This window comes from Xenopus laevis, chromosome 9_10S (assembly GCF_017654675.1).
Source record: "Xenopus laevis strain J_2021 chromosome 9_10S, Xenopus_laevis_v10.1, whole genome shotgun sequence".
NCBI classification, from domain to species: domain Eukaryota; kingdom Metazoa; phylum Chordata; class Amphibia; order Anura; family Pipidae; genus Xenopus; species Xenopus laevis.
The window spans coordinates 104,995,105-105,003,327 of NC_054388.1; the positions used below are offsets into that span (position 1 = coordinate 104,995,105).

At 43.9% G+C, this 8,223-nt stretch overlaps 1 protein-coding gene across 1 annotated transcript in view; it reads left to right on the plus strand.

Moving 5' to 3' along the window:
- Positions 1 to 6,901: 6,901 nt before the first annotated feature.
- Positions 6,902 to 8,223, plus strand: part of LOC108703224 (testis-expressed protein 2) — a 31,597-nt gene continuing 30,275 nt past the window's right edge. The window contains exon 1 of the mRNA XM_018239301.2: positions 6,902 to 7,378. The gene's annotated coding sequence lies outside the window, so the exon portion shown is untranslated. The remainder of the gene's footprint in view (positions 7,379 to 8,223) is intronic.

Here is an 8,223-nt window from a genome sequence, read left to right on the forward strand (position 1 = left end):
TGGCCAGGAAAAATGGGTTTCCTATGGTAGATCGACCTCTTAATGGCACATTCCAGCAACACCAATGACCTGGAGGAGGTATCAAGGTCCATTTATATTGACCACAAGATCTAAGTCAGCCTGTTAATGTCAAAGAGAAGAGAAGACATTTATATGAGAAGATGAGGTCCAATAACTTCTGCTGGAGTTGCTCCACACACCTTCTGCTGGAGTTGCTCCACACACCTTCTGCTGGAGATGCTCCACACAACTTCTGCTGGAGATGCTCCACACAACTTCTGCTGGAGATGCTCCACACAACTTCTGCTGGAGATGCTCCTCACAACTTCTGCTGGAGATGCTCCACACAACTTCTGCTGGAGATGCTCCTCACAACTTCTGCTGGAGATGCTCCACACAACTTCTGCTGGAGATGCTCCTCACAACTTCTGCTGGAGATGCTCCCCACAACTTCTGCTGGAGATGCTCCTCACAACTTCTGCTGGAGATGCTCCACACAACTTCTGCTGGAGATGCTCCTCACAACTTCTGCTGGAGATGCTCCTCACAACTTCTGCTGGAGATGCTCCCCACAACTTCTGCTGGAGATGCTCTCCACAACTTCTGCTGGAGATGCTCCCCACAACTTCTGCTGGAGATGCTCCTCACAACTTCTGCTGGAGATGCTCCACACAACTTCTGCTGGAGATGCTCCACACAACTTCTGCTGGAGATGCTCCTCACAACTTCTGCTGGAGATGCTCCTCACAACTTCTGCTGGAGATGCTCCACACAACTTCTGCTGGAGATGCTCCTCACAACTTCTGCTGGAGATGCTCCACACAACTTCTGCTGGAGATGCTCCTCACAACTTCTGCTGGAGATGCTCCCCACAACTTCTGCTGGAGATGCTCCCCACAACTTCTGCTGGAGATGCTCCACACAATGATTTACGAGGGAAGCTGTGTTAGTCAATCTCTCTTCATTGGCAAACTGGACTCTATGGTTACCAGCACTGATTGAAAACATTTCCTATTCCTACAAGACTTGGAGGCAAAGTTCACGAGCATCACTCATAAATATGAAGCTCTGAGGCTTCTGACACGATTGGTCATGGGCTGTAGGAAACATTCTGACTTCTGTGTCCTTTCTACTTCTAAGAATGTCGAGAGAAGGAAACAGATGCAGATAATTCCGTGGGATTTGTAGGAGCTGGTCGACTTGGGGGTCTAATCGCCAACTGTTTGTTCAGGTTTTTCTCTCATCGTTGGTGACAGTTGTGCTGCCGAAGGTATTTGTAATGTAAAAGGGCCACTAAATCTTACATGCAAGCTCACCCAATATTTAAATGCATTTGGAATTAGTCATAAAGACAGATGTTCACATTCCCAGAAATGGCGACATCCTCTTTAAAGGGGAGGTAAGACCTCTGAGATGAATTTAATAATGCAGAAGGATTATCCAATCGTACTGGCACTATGTCATCTCGTTGTTATCAAACATACTGGGAGAACTGGGCAGTATTTCCTTGATAATATTACATTGCTGTTTCTATGGCAGATGTTACCTGATTTACTGCCCTTTCAGTCATTTACGACAGCCCCTAAGCTTAGCCTCTCAACAGCAGCCCAGAGCAGACTGAGCATGTGCATGGTCGCCAACCACTCAAAATTATGGCCTAACAAAATTACAACATGGTGACCCCCTGTGGACAACTTTGAATGTATAAATTGTTATTTTTACTGGACTACTGAGCCTCTGGTGTGTTTATGTTCAATGTAGAGAATTTTTAGCCTTTAGTTACCCTTTAACCTTGATAATATGGTGAGGTGTGCCATACCTCCCAACATTTAGGAAATAAAAAGGGGGACAAATAGATTTGGCACACAGAGCGCGGCAACATTTTTGACCATGCCCATTTTTGTGGCCATACCCCCTAATTAACATGTTAATTTTACAAAATTTGGCAGGTTATGAAGGTGAATTTCCCGTTTACGCTGCAAGTCACAGTTTCCCAAGAGACCTGCTTATCTTAAATTGTTACAAAAATATCTAAGTATCTGTTCTGGGCTCTCTGCCAAAAGCCAATTACGTTAGAAACTTTATATGTTTTTCTGGCTGTTCAGTGCAGGAGATCAAAGAGAAAGTCGGGACATTTCAATAACATTTCAGTAACAGGTTGAGTTGTCAAAATCGGGACTGTCTCGTGAAATACGGGACAGCTGGGAGGTGTGCTAGGATTTGTAGTTCGGCACCAACTGAGTAAAGTGTGGTTCAGCAGTGCAGTGTAGCAGGGTTTAGTACCCATTAAAGTGTTTTTTTTTTTTTGGAGATTAGCAGTTTTAGATTGCCGATACCAGACTCTCAGAGGAAAGCATGAGAGTGCCAAGCACCACAGGCAATGTATGTTTGTAACACTGTACCCCCAAAATAAATGGGACACTCTCGATGGGAGTCACTGTACCATCCAATACTGGGGACAAAGTGCCATTATATGATGTTGATGGGAGTAACTGTGCCAGCCTATACTGGTTATAACTTTCCTTGGTGCAAAATATCTTACACACACTTAGGGATGCACCGAATTCAGGATTCGGTTCGGGATTCGGCCAGGATTCGGCCTTTTTCAGCAGGATTCGGATTCGGCCGAATCCTTCTACCTGGCCGAACCGAATCCGAATCCAAATTTGCATATGCCTTTTTGTCACAAAACAAGGAAGTAAAAAATGTTTTCCGCTTTCCACCCCTAATTTGCATAAGCAAATTCGGATTCGGTTTGGTATTCGGCCGAATCTTTGGATTCGGTGCATCCCTACACACACTGACACATTTGCCCCCTATAAATTCTAATCAATATGTTGCTGATTTGTTTGGTGTAATCAGGTTGTTTGGCCACTAGACGGTGACAAGGGTCTGTTCCATCTCTGTCCTTACTTTTCCCTTCTAGGAACTGAATTCCACATTTGATTCCATAATATCAAATCTCCCCATGCTGCTCTTCCCAGTATCTAATGCAAACTGCCAGATCTTGGCCTGAATGTCAGATGTACAGGAGAACACAGAGAAAGGCAACAATAGTAACAGCCTGGTTGCTGGGCATACTGACCGTAGCAACTAGCAACCTTAAAGTGTAACTATCTCCCGGGGCCCACTAGGTGCCCATAAAAGGGACAGTCAGCATATCTAATTGGTAATTAATTGGAAACAGCCTGTGCGGCTCTTTATTGTGCCAGGGCGTATGCCAGTGCAACCTGCATAGTAAGTGGAGTTTTCCTGCTGTCACTGAATTCATTGGGGCTGCTGAACATGGGTCTGACAGCAGCAGTATTTAGGAATAGTCACATGAGAACAATAATTTCAGTGGCAGCTCTTTCCCTTTTTTTAACCCTCCCTTCTAGCTGAGAAGTCAGAGCATTAGCTGCCCGGCATAATGACTTTAGCTGCACAAATCCCTATTTAGTCCATAAATCAGGCTTAGGGGCACGACTCATATATATACAGCGGCAGGCCCAATAAGGCACCAGGAATCTGTCTGTACTGAAGAAATGTAATGGGTTCAAAGCCAAGACAATTATCTGCACATTTGGGGCTATGGTCTTTATTTCTTAATGGAACAGTAACGCCAAAAAATTAAAGTGTTTTAGAAGAATGACAATATAATATAGTGTTGCTCTGCACTGGTAACACTGGCAGTGTCGGACTGGGCAAACGGGAAACCAGGAAAGTTCCCTCATGGGCCCCCGCCGGCTCAGACCTGCTCCCCCTGCCCCGGGTGTGCCATTAAGAAATAAACGTATTCAATGTTTTCGCATGCACGAGCAGCGCAACGTGTTTGTGCATTCAGGAGCAGCGTATCGTGTCTGCGCACATGCGAACAGTGTTCGGCAGGCCAGGGAGTTGGAGCTCGGGAGGGGGCCCCCGGGACTGCCGGGAGGGTCTTTTGTTTGCAGCCCCGGTGAGCCCCCAAGGCTCCAGTCCGACCCTGAACAGTGATGTGTTTGCTTCAGAAACACTACTATAGTTTATATAAACAAGCTGCTGTGTAGCCATGGGGGCAGTCATTCAAGCACAGGATACACAGTAGATAACAGATAAGCTATGTAGTATACAATGGGATTCTTCAGAACTTAACTGTTATCTACTGTGTATCTTGTGCTTGAATGGCTGCCCCCATGGCTACACAGCAGCTTGTTTATATAAACTATAGTAGTACTTATCTGTTATCTACTGTGTATCCTGTGCTTGAATGGCTGCCCCCATGGCTACACAGCAGCTTGTTTATATAAACTATAGTAGTACTTATCTGTTATCTACTGTGTATCCTGTGCTTGAATGGCTGCCCCCATGGCTACACAGCAGCTTGTTTATATAAACTATAGTAGTACTTATCTGTTATCTACTGTGTATCCTGTGCTTGAATGGCTGCCCCCATGGCTACACAGCAGCTTGTTTATATAAACTATAGTAGTACTTATCTGTTATCTACTGTGTATCCTGTGCTTGAATGGCTGCCCCCATGGCTACACAGCAGCTTGTCTATATAAACTATAGTAGTACTTATCTGTTATCTACTGTGTATCCTGTGCTTGAATGGCTGCCCCCATGGCTACACAGCAGCTTGTTTATATAAACTATAGTAGTACTTATCTGCTATCTACTGTGTATCCTATACGCTTTAATTTTTTGGTGTTATGTTCCTTTAAAGAAGAATGTCAGCACATATCCAACCATTCAGACTCTCCCAGGCTTTGGAGCTGACCCCATAGGCAGTGGCGTAATCAGATATTACTGGGCCCCACAGCAAATGATATATCAGGCCCACAAAATTTTACCAGTATTTATTGAAATTGTGTATGAATTAGGGCCTCATGGACCCATATACCCCTTGGGCCCACCTGCAGCCACAGGGTCTGCTTCCCCTGTAGTTACACCAAAACAAATTGACCACGCCCATTTTATTGCCACACCCATGTCCACAGGTTATGAAAGTTTTGATCACATTTCTGAGAGTTATAGGGCTGCGTTTTATGTGTTATACAATTTTGCTAAGGGACCTGAAATTCCCCTTTAAGTTGTGAGTTACAGTTCCCCACAAGAGACCGGCTTATCTTAAATAGTTACATATGTATCAAAGTGCAGGTGCTGAGTGTTCTGGGCTCTCTGCCAAAAAGCCTCTAATTTTAATTAAGAATTAGAAACTTTGTATCTTTTTTCTGGCATCAGTGCAGGAGATAAAATCACTTTTTAATAAAAATAATCGTGCTGAGCTGTCACATATTACGCAGAAATAATACAAACAAGTATTTTTTTAAAAAAAATTTTGTGTGCAGCTCAAACCTGTTGGCTGAATTTTAAAAATTCTCGATATTCTTGCCAGGAGGCCGGGGAGTAAAAGAGCAGCATAAAGTGCACCTTAATGGCAGGTAATACAAATACCCTGTGAGTTCACACACCCCAGAGTTGCAAGTCCCTGAGCATAAAAAAAGCTTGGGCTCCATAGAAACAGGTGTTTGGTCATGTTTTCTACTAATAAGAACAGATCCTACACTTGAGTGAGAAGTGACACTGATCTGTGTTTACCCTTTAACACAGAATTGCTAAAAACGACCACCTAAATCATTATTCACCTCTGCCGCAAGTACTGTCCCCAGATTATTCAGCAGAAAAGACATTGTCTGGCTCATTTATCAATGTTGGGCAAATTTGCCCATGGGCTGTTACCTATAGCAACCAATCAGTGAATAGCTTTTTAAAGCCAGCTGCAAGTAGAACAATGAATGCAGCAATTTGATTGGTTGCCATGGGTTACTGCCCACGGGCAAATTTGCCCAGTGTTCATAAATGACCCCAACTCTGCCTCATTTATCAATGCTGGGCAAATTTGCCCATGGGCAGTTACCTATAGCAACCAATCAGTGATTAGCTTTTTAAAGCCAGCTGCAAGTAGAACAATGAATGCAGTAATTTGATTGGTTGCCGTGGGTTACTGCCCATGGTAAAATTTGCCCAGTGTTGATAAATTACCCAACTCTGGCTCATTTATCAATGCTGGGCAAATTTGCCCATGGGCAGTTACCTATAGCAACCAATCAGTGATTAGCTTTTTAAAGCCGGCTGCAAGTAGAATAATGAATGGAGCAATTTGACTGCCCCCCCGCTAGTTTTAAGCCTCGCCACCCCATTCCTGAGCAGGGTATCTATAGTCTAGCGATGCTGCACACCTGCATTATCCAGGGTGTCCCCAGTGCTGTTTTACAAAAAATGGAGCACCAGGGAAGCCAATATCCATTGATTAATGCTGATGCAATTTTTAATTACTGCTTAAAGGACCAGTAACATCAAAAACATTTTTAAAAAAATTTGCTTGGAGGAGAAATGAAGCGCCGCACGATGGATCGCCGGATCGCCTTTTCTGAAGAGTTACGGTAAGTTATTTCTTAATAAAGGCTGTGCGATTTTAAAGTTTAATTTGTCTGGGTGGGTTTTTTTTTCGTGGTATACTAACGAATTTTTTTGTTACTGGTCCTTTAATAAACCTTAATTTTTTTAATCGATGGATATTGGCTTCCCTGGTGCTTTGTTTTTTGCAAAGCGTCTTGTGTGAATAAGCTGCGTGGGATTGTGCTGGAGCCTAATATTGACCGGTAAGTAAGTGCTCCCACTTATATATTTCTTGTTGGACAGTGTCCCCAGTGCTGTGAAACTGCAGCCAAACCTGTAACCTTGAATGTGCTCAGAATTCATTAATATTTCTTTTTTTATCTTTTCCTCCCTTGTGTGAGACTGTGGTGCCAGGGCAAGAATATCAGAACGGGGCAATTTATTCCAGGCTGATACATGTCACACTAATGAAAGATGAAAGCTGTCCCCCCCCCCAGAACATCAGCTGCTCCTGCCCCCTGGCGGCAGTTGCAAGTGACAGCTAGAAGCTTAATGAGGCAGTGCTTTGGAGTTGGGTCTGTGTGCAGCGGAATGCGGCACTAACCAGGTGCACAGACAACAGGGCTACAGAGTCTCCTAATTCACAATGGAAGCAATGAATACAGACTTGGGATAAATGCAGAGTCGGATTTCTCCAGGGATCTCTGCAATAGAAAAACTGTCAGTCATGTCCTCCTCACCATCCAATGGGATTGGAATTGTGTCTCGTTCTAGAGCATGAGCCCTGGAGGAGTTGTGAGTACACATGGACAGTGCTGTAGTACAAGGATCCCTGCAGTGTCTGACTCAGGCTTGGGAAGAAGGGAACATGCACAGAGATGCTACACGTCCCCGGCACTTGCTGATCCAACCTGGGCTGCGGTGCTGAGACAGCAGAGCAGTGGGACGTTACAACTAGGAGCCAGGACTGCAGCTTCCCCTCTCCAAGCTCCAGAAGGACTTACCCCTTCCATTCCAGGTAAGTCGAGTGTCAGTGAAATGGAACAAACAGGGCAGAGCAGATTCCCAGACACAGCACTGCAGTGAAAGATTTAGGCACAGACCAGGTAAAGCTGAAACACGACTTAAATAATGCAGCATTCTGCCAGGAACTGTAATATTCCATCGGATGCCTAAATAAGGCTAAGGCTGTCAGGGGGTGCTGGGAGTTGTAGGTCCCCCAAAGGGACATAGCTTAGGCTATATTTTACTGGCAAAGACCCAGAAAAAAGAGCTGGCACCCCAAAAATTTTGAAGAATTAAGTAGAATCCAGGAGTCTCAAAATATTAGTAAAGTAGTACAAAAAGCTTTATTTACATCTTGTATAAAAAAATAACGCATTTCGTGTACCCACAGGACACTTAATCGCCTATGATTAAGTGTCTTATGGGGACACGAAACGCATCAGGCTATTATTTATTATACAACATGTAAATAAAGCTTTTTGTACTACTTTACTAATATTTTGAGACTCCTGGATTCAATATTTTTGGGGTGACGGAATAGTGCCAGCTCTTTTTCTAGGTCTTTGTATGCATTTCCCACCCTGCTGAGGGTTTGGAGCATGAGCACCCGGACCCCTTTTGGAAAGCGGTAAGCTTATCCTAATATCACAAAATGTCCATGGTTTTTTATGATTTTCTATTATATATTTTACTGGCCCCGGTTTCTATATGTGCCTAGTGTAAAATATAAAGGAGAGGTGTACCTGTACTGTTGTAAGGGAGAAGGGGGTCAGAGTTGACATTTTGGGTTACTGCGGCATGACTTTAATGTGCCAGGCTTCACTCCAAGAGTATATTAATATTACAGAGATACTATAT